General features: G+C 38.4%; 1 protein-coding gene across 1 annotated transcript in view; it reads right to left on the bottom strand.

Moving 5' to 3' along the window:
• Positions 1-14,013, bottom strand: part of LOC146003707 (uncharacterized) — a 113,648-nt gene extending 99,635 nt beyond the window's left edge. Inside the window, exon 1 of the mRNA XM_083142089.1 lies at positions 13,919-14,013. The gene's annotated coding sequence lies outside the window, so the exon portion shown is untranslated. The remainder of the gene's footprint in view (positions 1-13,918) is intronic.
• Between the last annotated feature and the right edge of the window lie 2,054 nt (positions 14,014-16,067).

Raw genomic sequence — 16,067 nt, 5'->3', positions numbered from 1 at the left:
GATTATTCTAAGTGCTTAAGTCGGCACCGAATCGAGGTGGAAAGGATCACAAGGTTTCATTTTGAAGATGATTTGTCACCGACTTTCATTGTTGGTTTCAAAATGTCATTTCTTGAGCATGTTCTTCAGGTGTTCAAGGTTCAAATTTAGTTAGTTACATACAATAGTTTACTTTAGTGTAATACAAAGCTGTAGTAAGCGTTTTAAAATAAAATAATGGTAGAACTACAACTTAACCAAGATGAGGAAATATCTCTGTCACTGTTCATAATTTTAATTGATGAAATTACAAAAATTTGCAAAAGAAAGATTAAACCCTTTACTGTTGGGAATTGGCTCATGAGACCTGTACTACAAATATCAGAACTAGCTTTTGCAGACGATCTCGTTTTATTTGCTAAAACTGAAAAGGACTTACAATATAATTTAGATGTATGGAACAGAGAACTACAAAAGTTAAATATGAGAATGAACACCAGTAAAACAAAAACAATGATAATAAGTAGAGAACATAGAAGTCATACCATTAAGATAGAAGGCGAGAGCTTGGAACAAGTAACAAAGTTCAAGTATTTAGGGTCTATAATAAGCAGCAGTGGGAAAATAGATGAAGAAGTAGATAATAGAATTGCTGCAGCAGGAAGTTTATATCATGCTCTAAATAGAAACTTCTTAAATAAAAAGGAAATTACGAAGAAAACAAAGTTGACAGTTTACAAAACAACGTATGCACCTACACCAATTTACGGGTGTGAATCATGGCACTAACAACTAATTATTCTAGCAAACTTCAAGCAACTGAAATGGGATACCTAAGAAGAATAGAAAGAAAAACAAAACGAGATAGAGTAAAGAATCAGACAATTCGAATGAGCCTTAAGACCCAACCTTTACAACAACAAATAGAAGCGTCGCAGTTGAGGTGGTTTTGTCATGTTCACAGAATGAGTGAAGAAAGGATACCTAAAAAGATATGGCAAGCTAACGTAGATGGAAAGAGACCAAAGGGAAGACCAAGGAAGACCTGGGACGGCTGGATGGAAGAAGTTTTGAGGAGAAGAGGATTGGATATCAAAAGGGCAAAAATGTTAGTCAGGGACCGAGAAGGATGGAGAGCTCTTTGCAAAACCTCTACACCTGACGGTAGAAGAGGATCGACTAAGTAAGTAAGTAAGTAAGTAAGTAAGTTAATTGATAGAATTTAAATACGGGGATACGCCTCTAACTAAAAAAAATAAAAAAATTGAAGACCCTTAATACAAGGGTAAAATGTCTGTTACAAACTTAAATAATTTTCCAGAACTAATATTGTCATAGGCTTAAGGCTACTAACAACAACTAAAGCTATAATGTCTCTGAGGATAAAATCTCCATACCATAGTTAAGGCTGATAATAGATGAACCTGGTTGGTACAGTGGTCGCGAAGATATTAACGAACATTCTAGACAGTCGACCACGTCCTGTTATCGTCATTCTTTCGTTAATAATACGGGAGAAAAAATACGCGTGGAATGTTCTTGGCAACTAAATTTTTGTGTATGAATTAGGTTCATTATTATTATCATCATCATCATTTCTTTTAAAGATATACACACTGAAGCATTTGTATTTTTGATATTTACTGTCTCTTTTCTTCTGCTTTAAACTAATCGCGGCGATGATGATAATGATGATTGCATGAAACGACAAGGGGAACCCCACAAAACTTTCTTAGTGCCATCGACATGAGTGTAAGGCAACTTTCAAACCAATGGGACAAGCGACACGGGATGTTCACACTGTCACACTAGTGACACACACTTCCAGACTGTAAAATAGCATTCATTGCACATGAGGGTCCAAACAGCAAACGAAACGTTCATATGGCGTATTCGCGTGCTACTTGTTACTTCGGTCGGAAAGCTCCTTAAAGGAAGGGTGCTGAGACCGAAGCGACGCGCTACAGGGGGAGTTCCCAACTAAGTGACAAGCGACATGGTGCCTTCAGTCTATTGGCAAGCGTTGTTTGCGAACAACAGATAGGCGACACGATAAACCGCACATTACAACAACAGATCTAGGCGACACGATAAGCCACACGTGTCGCTTTGTCGCTTCTGCCTCGCTCAAACTGGGCCATTTCCTCAATACCTTGCAACATGTTGCCGTGGTTTGTTGTTCGCGCATACGCGATGCAATGAGTGTCTTGCTTTAGTGAGATTGCGCACCAAAGCGACAAGCGGCACGCGACACTTATCGCTTGAGGATTTCACCAACAGAACGCTGGCCTGTGCTTCCCGTCATGCCGCTACGATGTGAAATGTTGCTCTTGATTGGCTCCTTTCCAAGCAAGATGTGTCACTTCGGTATGAAAGTTGCTTGGACAGAATGACCCGCGTCGCTTTGGTGTGAAATCCTCGTATCGTTTGTCGCGTGTCGCTTTGGTGTAAACTCTCCTTGAGGAAACGGTGCAGTCAGAGCTTGTGTCCCTACGGTTCGAAAGGCTGCATTGATTTCCGACTGCTCGCTTTCGAGCGACATTTGTGGTTTGTCGCCTCGGTATGAAATATCTCTCAGGATACTATTTATATTCTAATAACATAGAAAAATAAACTCTAATACACAGTCCAAGACCTGACGTCCGGAATCACATTGCGATGTCTCTTCTTGTGTTACGCATGCTATTTATTTATTAATTTTATTTTACTTTTCTTTCCAAATTAATGCCATTTCGTGACTGCAAATCACTCCACAGATATAACTGTTTCCATCAATTCACTTACCGCCTTTCTGGAGAAACAAATCGACACAATATATTCCAAAAACTAACTAAGCCGCATTACTTTCATAACAAAATTAGCACCTGGGTCGATCGCACTGCCATCTATTTGTCATCGTCTCGGGGAACCAGTTTCTTGGGTCGTTTTCCACACTACGTTATTCAAGGCGCTGTAATATAACCAATGTTGTAAGGTACTTAGAACCTCAAGGTAATAGTTTAGTTTACCGACTGGTAACGTACCTAGGGAGTGGCGGCGATTGGGTCCCAAAACCGGGGTGGGGGGGGGGCAAGGTGCAAAGGGCAAGGACAGTATATTTTCCTTTGTAGATAAGATTTAGCATAGTGTGGTGGCAAAAGTGGCGAAAACTGTGGGGGCAACTGCCTCCCCATCGCACCCCCTAATCGCCGCCATTGTACCTAGGTACAGGGTGCGAAATCCTTGGGGGAAGGGGGGATTTCCCCCACCAACCATCTTGGCATCAAAAATCCCCCCCACCAAATATTTTCGGGTCGGAGAGTTTTTGTTATAACAAACAAAAGATAAGCAATTACTTTTAATTTCAAATATATTTTACTAAGAATAATATCGAAAACACCAGTGACGTGCACTGAGGAGTAGCTAGTCTAGCAGAGATAGATCAATCAATCTCACGTCTCTAATTTATTTTCAAATCACAATATTTATTGTCTTGAAGCCTCAGTTCATATGCAACATTTCTTCTCGCTCCTCGATGTGATCAGCTGGCAAGGCTGAACACCCTAGCTGGCTCTTCTTCCGCCTTACCAGATCCAGGTATAGACAACCGCCTGAAGGGAAAGGGAAGATTTCTGCCTGTACCTTCCTTGCCCCTTCGCCCCCCGCTGCAATGGTTGAAAGCCCGTGGTTTCAGGTCCCCCAGTCTATCTCCTATAGGACAGATAAGGGATTGGTTTCCCTTCGATTCCTTTGTAAATCCTCTAAAGAACTCAGGGGTAAATTTTCTGCAGTACTTATGTTCTCTGTATTTACACAACCTTTTAAACGTTGTACAATATGTATGCATAATATGGGATGTAGTTTTATTTGTATATGAATGGGAACGTACTTGTATTATGTGGACAAAAATGTTATGTTTTTTTTTTCTCTTTTTATCAAATATGGAATATATAATGATTAAATAACAAATATCTCGCTCTCGTTTTAGTAGTGTTTTGTTTAAATATACTGATAATTTGGCCTCCAATAAAAGAAATGGGTAAGCTAAATAGTCATAAATACGGATGTATTAATTTGGGTAAGAAAACGCGCGTTCTAATTGTTGCTGTTGGTTTGGTTTATTTTACTTCACCTTTCTGCCACATTTGGTTATCGCGAAAATGAGGATGAGTGATGATATAATGAAATTGATGAAGGGACCTCACAAAGAACAATTCAGGTCGGGATTCGAACCCGTGACGAGCGCGCATTCTTGTTCCTATGTGTTGTACTCTGCAGTGAATAATGAAATAATTTGGAATGTAAAATGTATCCCCGAACTAGAAAAGCTAAATGAATATTGTTGAAGAAAGTACAAAAAAGTGTGTTTTGTTACCTGTTCATCCTCTCTAATATATTTAATTTTTACACCTTTCATCACTTTTTCTAGCTGTATAGAATAAATCGCGATAAGTAGCTAATGAGCTTATGGAAGTCACGAGGGACAATCATAATAAGAGAACTCTGGACTCCTGATTTCACAGTGCCCTGCAGATGCAGTGGGGGGAAATTATTTGTATTTTATTTTTCCTTTCTTTAGCGTTGCTTTTCCATCACTTTACCTAACTTCTGCCATGACGATGAACGTTGATTAAATTAAACGGATGAAAAGTGGTTACAAAGGAACACTCATGCACAGGCCAGGGTTCGAGCCCGGATCCTTCAGTAACGAGATCGTGAGATGAAGAAATTAGGGAAATCAACCAATGCAATTTTTTTTTTTTGGAAAAACGTTAATCATATGCAAATATGGTGTTTCAAAAATCCAATTAAAATTTAGGTACCACTGAGTAAATACGCAGTTTGCTTTACCGATGCCCACGTATCCGAATAGTTAGAGCTTTCCACTCATCTTTGTTGTCGGCCGACCTACGTGGGGGAATGCAAGTGGCCCCTGATCGGTACCAGGTGGACGCACATAGTGGTTTGGATACCACTTTCAACTGTGGGTCCAGTCCCGATTAGCTTTTATGTACATAAAGTGGACCGAACACCAAATCAACCAACCGCGGGGTAGTGGTTATCACTGCACGCTATGACATCAGGAGTTCCGGGTTCGAACCCCGACCTCGGCATGGGTGTTTTTGTGTTTGCCTCTTCATTAATTGTATTGTACCATCTTCGCGATTAACCAAATGTGACAGCAACGCAAAGTAGCATAAATCAAATCATTGATTGATTGTTTCATTTGGTTAGTTTTTCTTCGCTTTTCCTACAATTTTGGCTAATCGTCAAGATGATACGATAAAATTGATGAAGGGACAAACACAAATAACACCCATGCCCAGGTCGGGGTTCGAACCCGGGTTCTCTGGCTTAATAGTCAAATCAACTTGTTTTGAATTTTCGAAAGTGAGTGGGATTAACACGAGCTTCTTTTCAGTGGTCCTTCCTCATTTTGCAATCCTTTCCTTTCTTTGACGTTCTATTTTTAGGAATACTGGACCCTAAAGGGGGGGAGGAGGATTATGACCCACACCAACCTCCCTTGGGCACGCCACTGATTGCTACCCCAAGTGTCGACATCACCGCACGTCACTGGAAAACACACAAATTAGTGTGGTTGTGAATATTGAATGCTTCCTCTCTCAAGAGATCTTAACAAATCTACATCAATACGCACAATAAAAATAAAACAAGAATGCGAACCAATAATAACTATGAAATCTAATTGATTTGTATTAACATAAAGAAAAAAATAAACAAAAACTTACACATAATAAAACCATTTGAACTATTTCATAATTTATTAACATCAGTTAGTAAAGAAATTAGATAGCTGCTTTCATGGACGTCCGCAGGATGTTTTCCAGGGAGGGGCAAGGAAGGTATTTTTTTCCAGGGGGGGCAAACGAAGGCAAATCTTCCCCAAAAATAGTGTTGTTCCCTAAAAAACATTGCTTAAATTTGAATTTATGGTGTTCATGCTATAATTAACACATATTATTGTGGCTAAAACGAAATTATATGTGTGAAATACATATATTTTATTTGACTTTCATTTTCCAGGGGGGGCCACGGCTCCCCCCCTTGCCCCCCCTTCCGGACGCCCATGGCTGCTTTGCAATATCTGATATGTATACAAGTAAAAAAATTCTTTATGTAATTAATAATAATAAAATATTTTAATTGAGTAATTTATTTTTACTTTTAATAACACTATAAATATGTGTATCGTATTATTTACGCATATGTTTGTGGGGGAGGGAGTTTGTAGATGAAGAACTTTCTCCCCCCCCACCAGCCTTCAATAATTTCGCACCCTGCCTAGGTATATACAAATTTCTATTTTTCAAAATGAAATCACGAATACGCCCCACAGCAAAAAAGCTTAATTCGCACAGTGAACCTATGCGTTAATACGATCTTGCACAACCCTAATTTTAGTCAGGCAGGGGTAGCAAGTCATGTCGGACGCACGTGAAACTTCGATTTTCTAGCGGCCTGAGCGTCTGGCCTTTGCAAGGCGCGTGCAGTCTCCGGGCCAAAGGATACGGTCTGCAAAGCACACGCAGGCCAGCCTTCGTTTTCCTGGAAGAAAAAAAAGAGAGAGGCAAGACCAAAAAAAAAAAGCCACGCGGATTTTCGTTACGTGAGGTTCCAAGGTCGCTGTGAGAAGCTCTACGCAAAAGGAAGAACATAATCGTGCAGTTGCCGCGTTCTTCTTGCCCATTCTTGTTCTTATCACTTTTACCCTTCCGCCTTCCCCCAGAAAGAGAGGGGGTTGGGGAGAGAAGAAGGGGTAAGTAGCAAGAGCGCTCGCAAGGGGGGGGGCAGAGGGGGTCTTGTCCCCCATGAGATATCTGGAAAAAGTTCGATTCGAATGGTTAAATTGTAGCAATATTGTTTCTTGTGATTTATAGGCTGCTAGTAAGTTATAATAATAATAATAATAATAATAATAATAATAATATATCTTTATTGAGCGGGCGAGGTTCAGCGTACGCTGTTCTCCCACCTAACCCTTGTCAGAATACAGTCTACAGTTACAAAAGGTATATATATCCAATAAGAAAGAAAGAAACAAAACCAATAATAATAATAATAATAATAAGTAAGAAAGAAAAACGTATGGACAATTTGAAATCAAATAAGAACTGTAAAGATACAATTAATGAGTATATGTATACACATAAAACTACATAAAACTAAATTCTAAATACAATTTTAAGTATATATATATATATATATATATATATATATATATATATATATATATATATATATATATATATATGCACACATATGTACACGTAAATGCATATTTACAGCAATTAATTACCATGTCCAACAAAATAACGAGATAACGTTTTTACCGAGTCTGCGAAATTGTTGATTTTTATTGATTTACTTCATATGACTTTGCTTCTTGTGCCACGTTTGGCTAATTTGCGAAAATGGGAATGAGTGATGATATGATAAAATTGATGAATGGACACTCGCAAACATCCATGACCAGGCCGGGATTCGAACCCGGGACTCCTGGCGTCGTAGCGCGATGTGCTAACCACTCCGCCACGAGGGCCGGCCAGGCTACGAAATCAGTGAAGAATGATGGCGGTGAGGAGGAGATCTGACTACAAACACACACTTATCAAATACAAAGTAAATTGCTAATTATGAGAAATACAGTCCTATTAAATACATATAAAGGAATTAATTTGTTACTTTTACATATATATTTATAAAGCAGTAAACTATTTCCTTTACTAACTGGTTAAATATATCAATAAATTATGAAATAGTTGTGTTGTGTTTGTTTAATTTTGCTTTGCATTAATATAAATCAATAAATTTCATAGTTATACTTGTCTTGCATCCTTGTTTTTATTCTTATTGTGCCGTGTATATTGTTATTGGTATAGAACTGCTAATGATCTCTTGAAAGAGAAAGGGAAAAAGCATTCAACAACTTTGTGTATGTTTTCGATATTATTCTTAGTAAAGTATATTTCAAGTCAAAACTAATTCCTTATCTTATGTTCTTAAACAAGAACTTTCCCTTCCCCAAAAATTTTGATTGGGGGGGGGGATTTTTAAGGCCAAGATTGCTGGTGGGGAAAATCCTCCCTGTTCCCCCAGGATTTCGCACTCTGTTCCTACGAAAGGCAGAATCATATTGACTACCATATTATCGGGACAATCGGTGAAAGTCTCGAATTCTACACACTATTTCCCCCTCAAATGATTGTTTTTGCACTTCTGGAATAAAAAACTGCAAATATCAAGACATTTAGTCACTTATAATACAGAAAATTCCAAGAATTAAGTACTTTAAATATGTTCCTTTTGAAACATCTCGACTGTTCGGGATCCCAAAAATTCTGGAAATCATTTCCTGAAATCGGGATTTTACCATTACAATTGACGCACATTAAAGAGAGCAGATTAAGTGGGCTCTGTTTGATATCTGTTCATCGTAAAAACGTACAAAAACACAAGAACTATTCGTAAATGACATATAGCTATGTTTATGGAGAGGAAACAAGGCGAATCCAGTTTCTGTTTAAATAGTGGACACAAGTCTACACGTGTCAAAAATGCTAAACTATTTTTAATTAAATTTCAATTTTATATGTAAAATAATAATAATTAATGGTAACATATAAGTTTCTATGGCTAAAGGACAAATCTACAACGCCAGGAGTCCCGGGTTCGAAACCCTGAGTGTCCCTTCATCAATTTCATTGCTTCATCACTCATCCTCACCCTTGCGATTAGCCAAAAGAGGAAGAAATGCGAAGTAAAATAAAACCAACTCAATCGACTAGAGTGCGCGTCTAATCTCCTGCATATGGCCTTGAACGGCTGAATAGCACCAGCGAATCACAGACGTGCGGCGTTGCCTAGTTCAGAACCTGTTTCACCTCGCTCAACCATGCTGTCTCTTCTCCGTGTGAGATTTCGACATGGCAACGCTGCAGTGCGCTGCTATTGGCTGTCGCCATATGCAGGAGATTTGACGCGCACTCTAAAAGGCAAAATATGTAATCTTACTCCGCCCCCCTGAGAAAGATATATGCGGGTTCCGTATTTAGCGTCAGAGTAAGGTAATATCAAAACAAATATCACGGTCTGACATCCGAGTACATGCATTTTCTTTCTCTTTGAAGCTAGCATGATTTGCAAGCTTCTTAGCCAGACAGCCATGCGTTTCATAATTAGGGCCAAGGGAGAAAGAGTTACACATTAGTAAGTGCCCTACCGTGAAAGCAAGGGTTCTTCAACAATGCTGTAGCTATTGTTGGTCCTGTATTTGGTCCCCAGTATTGCTTTACTGGAAGGAAATTAATATTTCTTGCAAACTCATTACCAGGGCTGTGGAAATGATGAGGTCGTATTTTTCTCGGAGCCTTGAAGACGATGGTACTAATAATAATAGTCATATAGTGGCGTAAACATATTTTTTTAGTATTTGTGAAGGTTTTCAATTAACTTTTAATTTCTTTTAAGGTTTTCTTAAATGCATTTTGGCTGCCTTGCTGTTCTACGTCTGAATTTTAATCCAGGAGAGTGCCCATCCTGCCCCCTGCAGCCAGAACTTTATTTCGGTGGGGTTATCCCCTACCAGTATCTCCAATCTAAAGGCGAACAAGTGAGGGGGGTAGAAGCCCTGAAAATAAATTTCTCCGTATAATAGCACTCATTCTAGAAGATGTTTAATCCTGCAAGTAAAATTAATTACCACTACACACTGTTTAAATTTGTAGGATTTCGGGGAGATGGCTTCGTAAATTCTGGATACGACTCTTAGGCCCCCTCCCTTTTTAATTGTTACGATTACGAAAAGCCTCCAAAGTTAGCTAAACGAAGATTGTTTTAAAACATGTTTGCTGCCACGCGTACCATCTCGAATTACAATCAACTTTGCATTTTCAATGTGTCTCCTATTCACAGATATGTTCTCCTTATTGGACGTCGACTTTTTACGATGTGCGGTTACTATCCGTGATAAAAATATTGAGCCCTCTGTTTACGCGCTTGTAAAATTGTACTCCGTGGGAGGAAAAAAGTCAAATATACCTCATTGGAAAGCTTCAAGTATCTACTTTTTAATAAGCGTTATCTGAAAATTAATCTTAACTTTGTTTTTTTACTATAATAAAAAAATAACTGAAAAGTGTAGTTTTTTCTTCCAATTTTCACGAACGGAAAACTTAACACCATACAGTTCATAATTGACTGTACATATAACTTTGAGATTTTGTGTACTTGAAGTTTGATTATTTTTGCAGCTCTGTAGAAAAAATCAAATGCATATTTTTACTAGATACTTCAAAAATTGGCATTTTAGGGAAACGTGCAAACTTGAAATGCATAATTACAAATTCAATGAAATCGCAAAAAAACTGTTGATATAACGCATTTGATCAAATTCCAGAAGTTTGGCGTGTGTACCTCAAATATGGTTCCAGATATTAATTATTCTTTCGCTCTCCTAATATGGTAAACGGGTGCATGACGTATGGCGGGGTGCGGCCAATCTCAGACTCCGCGGGCAGCAAGCGACTTCACAGCGTTGCCGTTTCGCTGAACTTCGCTGCGAGAATCGCGCAAGTGCGTTCCGTCGAGCCGATCAAAGGTATTGTCACAGCATAAAATAATGAATGAAATATTTCTCATATTGCAAATTGAGTACTGCTGTACTGCACTCTTTTTTTTTGGGGGGGGGCAGTTCTTTTAGCTGTTAACTTCACATGAACGTCGTCTCCTTCGATACCCGGTGGAGGTACATAGTGGTTCGGATCCCACTTTAAACTGTAAGACCAGTCCCGATTAGCCTACCTGTGCATAAAGTGGACTTGAAGAGTGAAAACAACTCAACTCGGCTTTATATGAACATAATTTTCCCAGTATTATTTTATGTCGCACATTTAAACAGATATATTGAGTGCAAGGATGTTCGATGAGGACGATTTGAATCAAGTCGATGAGAGATCCAGTCTTCTCTGTATACAATAATAACGCACCTGCTGTGTACAGCAATTTCATAAGAAAGGGAAACAGAGCGAGGTTCGTACTAGCGATAGCAAAGCATAAAAATTATATTTTAAAAATTGCGCATTTGAAACCCTCACGCCAACTAAAATATATTTCGAGCAAAAACGCATGTAAATTGTGTTTATCTCGCAAAATTCACTTAATCATCGTGTCGAGTAGTGGTGGTGGTTTCAGCATTTAACGTGTTGCTATACATTCCACCTGAAATATTGCTTTTGCATTTTGTCTGTTTCACAGCTGCAACTCTTGTAATAAGCAAGGAGTTGTGGGTTCATTAAGAGATTTGATTCTTTAAAAAAATTGATTTGATTTATTTTACTTCGCTTCTTGTGCCACTTTTGTCTAATTTGCGAAGATGGGGATGAGAGATGATATGATGAAATTGATGAATAGACATCACAAACGTCCATGCCCAAGCCAGGCTTTGAACCCGGGACCTCTGGCATCGCAGCGCGATGTGCTAACCACTCCGTCACGGGGGCCGGCCGTTCATTAAGAGGGACAGAAGGACTAAAAACTAATAATTTTTCAATAAATATAATGAGTGAAAGGTAAAAGTATAAAATGCTGTTCATAATGGATTCTGTTGAACGTCACAACGAAAAACTGCGTTTTTATGCTTGTAATAACCGTAGACTACAAGAGAAATAATGGATAATTAAAATAAAAGTCGTGTATCTTTCTTCTCCCCACATCTTGCTAAAACTCGCCCAATAAAATATTGGGTCGATGCAAATTTTTGTTGTTCCCTTTTTCTTTACATACCTTTTTCACTGTGCTGACGTAACACCCAAACACTCCGCCGTGCACTTGATACCTTGGTTTAATCATTACACAGAACCGCCATCACTCAATACTGTGTATACGAACAAACACGCGAACTTGTGAGAGGCCGACAGCCTGGATAGAATGCACCTAAGAATTATCATGGCTATGTGGGTGTCCAGGCAATATTCATGGTAGGAATGTAAACACAGAAGTAACAAATTAAAATTTCGGCATCTCTACAATGCTTTCCTTTGCGCAACATTGTTTCGGCTCATTTCCCGCGTCAAAGCTGCTTGGACGCGGAGTTTAAAGGGCAAGCGGCGACGCTTGGCAACAAAGCTCACTTGTTCTTAGCAACGATGTGAATTGCGCGGGAATCGGTTGCCAAGAAAAACAATTCTCTCCGTTGTTTTAAATTCCTTCAGTGTGAAAGAATGAAATATGGAAATTTGATTTTTATTCTACGGCCATCATTTTGATATGCATTTCATAACCATTGGACTGGTCATTTCCGAGATTGCAACATCATAATTTATCATTAATTGTGGCTGTTCCACAGCTGATAGTACCATTATATTTGGCTGATATATTTCATAAACATAAACAAGCTTGAATCACAAGAAAAATCATATTTTTACGAAGGTTTTACACGAAGTTACATACAATTGAATTCGACTTATGTAAAAAATACACAAAAAACTACACTTTTACAAACATTTTTGTCTGAATAAAAATAGACAGAGTTAAAATCACTTTGTCTTGCGTTTGTCTAAAAGCAGACACTTGTAGCTTTCCAATTAGGTATATTTGACTTTTTTCCTCCCACGGAGTGCAATTTTACAAGCACGCAAACCGAGTGTTCAATATTTTTATCACGTATAGTAGTCGCAACAATAAGACTGATGAAGGAAAGAAACGCAAAGAAAGGGAGCGATATGAAGACAGAAAAGAGTTATATATAGAGAGAGAGAGAGGAAACAAGGGTAAAGAAGAAGAAAAAGTGACAGAATAAGGAAGAAAGGAAGTGATGAAGAGAAGAATGGAGAAACACTGAAGAAAAACAGATAGGGAAAGAAATAATAAGAGAATAGGGTAAAGAGAGGAAGAAAGATAGAAAAATATAGGGAGACGCAGGTAAAAGGAAGACAGTAAGAAATGGAAGAAAAGGAAAAGAAGGAAGACAGAAGAGGAGAAGAAAATAAATAGGGAAGGAGAGAATACATGAGAGAAAAGAAAAGTATACAAATACAGAGTGGAAAGATAAAGAAACGAAAAACATAAAAAGGGAGGCGCAGAGACGAAAAGAAAAATGTTTAGAAAGAAACGGAGAAAGAAAGACAGAGTAAAGATGAAAGAATAGAGAGACACAGGAGAATATGGAAAGAGAGAGAGAGAGATTAACAAAGGTAACAGCCATGACAACCGAAGCATCCACCAATGCCTATACAATACTCTCGATACTCATGACATATAGATTCGTTCCATTATCGATTCCAGCACATAAATGGACAAGCTCATCAAGAATACTTAAAACGCATTAATTTTATAATTTTTAGATCTTTCTGCCCGATAAACTACATATTTACAGCTTCGGTTGTTTTCGAGATATCGAAGACTAAGTATGTATTGATTGTAAACTTACCATTGTTTAGCATTCATTGACAAACGGACATATGGATCGAGCTTGTTTCATATGATTTTTGTTATTTGCCTCGGATTTCTGCCACATTTGGCTAAGCGACGATGAGGATAAGAAGATGAAATTGATGAAGGAACACTCGCAAAGATCACCACATGGTCAAGCCTGGTTTCCAACATGGGATCTCTGGCGTCCTAGTACGCTGTGTTAACCTCTACGCCACGCAGATCAGCTCTGTTTAGATTCCTTGCCCAGTATGATCGCAGGAATTGATTTGGTGGCAGTTGTCCGTATACAATTTAATTCAATCATAATTGCCAGAAAATGGTTGAAAAGCGACTTAAAATAAGAATAAACACGGAAAAGTACAAAGACCGAGAATGATATTCACTCAGAACCATAGCTGCAAACCGTACAATAACTGCAACTCGCACGAAAGCTTCAGAAATACGGAAGAGGCCAGCGAAAATTCACAATCAAATTAGAAGACAAAAACGAATCGAGAACTCTTACTTCCTGTTTCGTCGCCAGAGGGCAAGACAGGTCTCATCCAGATGGCGCAGATCTCTTTCCTCAGGTCCTGGACACACTAGCAATCACACACACCTGCACACAAGCATAAACAGGTAGCCTGTACATCCCATGCGAGGCTCGCAACTACTGCAATTAGAATATCGGCTCCCTTTCCCCCCTCCTCTTTTGCCTTGTGCGAACTTGAGGCACGCAGACCGGACGCAAACTGTGCAACCTTGGAGTTAAAAACCCGGGAGTTACCTTTCACGTGTGTGTGCGTGTGGATGCATGTGTGCATTTGAAAGCCTTCTTTTATTAGGTGCGTGCAGAACGTACTTTTTTTTCTCCCTGGTCTAACTTCTCTGCGTCGGTGTGTGCGTGCGTATAAAAGTAACCCATTCGTTATCGATCAAGGCCATACTCACGCATAGAAGCTTGTAGTCTGTAGCGATATTTGACACAACGAACGCAGACGAATACTTTTGCAGGGAAACAAGCCTCTAACAAGAGCAACAGTGTTTCCAACTACCAAAGCTGCTAAACCTTCACATAGAATTCACTTTAAAACCGTCACTAAATCGAAATTGCACAGAACATTGTCCACAACTATGTTCATTTAATTTTTCTCATGCATCCTACGTGCTTTTTAAGGATTGTATTTTGTATTGTATCGTACGTATTGATTGTATTTTACCAGCAGAGGTTGATAGCAGGGCCAATCCATGAGTTTCCGGGTGTGACAACCCCACACGCTTCAAATCTAAATATTTTGTGAACAAAGCCATTGAGCTCATCCATATCAACATTATAGTTTCAGAATGATGACTAAAAATAGACCTCGGATTTTAGTTTTTCAACCTATTTTTTTTCCTTTACAGGTTTGTAAGAAATAATAAGTTGTCAGCGTTTCGTTAAAAAAATGCAACAACTGATGAAGTTTTATAGTGCCTATAAAAAAAACTATTTTGCTTGTTAAAACCTATTTTTAGTTTATGTGCTTAAATCAAGCCTTTTTTTAGGTTTCTATATATTTTTAAAGGTTTTACAGGATTTTTATGTCACGCAGAGGCATTTGTTTTTATGATATCACGAAAAAATCCAATGACGAACGTGTTTGAAACGTACTCTCTGTCAATTTACTTCCTCCAAGTTCATGGTGATTTTTCAAAAACAAAGCAAAATGTCTGGTGCCACTGTTACCTGTACAATCCAAAGTGGTCTGATCTGTGTGGTCTTGCACTTCGGTGCTTTGCGGCATTCAGGCCTTGCAAACTAACATTTCGGCATTCAAGTCTGCACCACTGACTATGTTTTTGTTGAAGATTATTTTCAGCATATAAGATGATCCTCATAGACAAAATTGCGGAGTTTGACTGTGGATAACATGGAAAAAGATTGTTGCCTAACTATACGGCTAAGAGTGGATTTTAACAGCAAATTTCCGATGGTAAGTTCTGCCATCTCCGTAGGGTTAGGCAACACACATAACGTTATGCAAGATAGTTCGTATTTCATGATGTAGGTGTCCCATTTTCATTGCCGGTGACTATACCTAATCAGCATTTTTCAGGAATTTTGAACTATTTTAAGTTTTTTTGAACCTACTTCATGATTTATCGAGCCTAACTTAAGATTTTTAGGACCTATTTTAGGATTTTTAGAACCTATTTGTGGATATTTAGAGCCTATTTTAGGAATCTAAAAATCCGAGGTCTAATGATGACATTTTTACTGCCCTGAAGAATGAGCTCTGTGAACAACGTTGTTTTTGGGCAATTCAAGAATAACGTAAGTTCCGGGTGTGACTCACACGGCGGTAAGAGCTTCACCTACCACCACACAACTTGAAAAGTGTGAATTTTACTTTTTTTTTCCATCATATTTTTTGGGGGTGGGGGGAATGTAGATTGTAACCTTTGCTCATGTCTTTTATTCCAGAGAAAACATTTTTATTTTTACGGTTCCTAATTTTTAAAGAAAGTTCCGGGTGTGACTTATGTGAAAACATCATTAATTAACTCCATTCAATATCATATTACTCACCTAATACTGTAACTGAACAATATCAAAGGGGAAAAGAAAGTCCTCAACTCATACATTTTAATAATAACCAAATTCATTTGTGAAAATTACAAATTTATTGAGCCCT

Source organism: Lepisma saccharinum, chromosome 20, assembly GCF_977018435.1.
Source record: "Lepisma saccharinum chromosome 20, izLepSacc3.1, whole genome shotgun sequence".
NCBI lineage: Eukaryota > Metazoa > Arthropoda > Insecta > Zygentoma > Lepismatidae > Lepisma > Lepisma saccharinum.
Note: the sequence above shows the minus strand (reverse complement) of the source record. Positions and strands in the feature narration are given on the sequence as shown.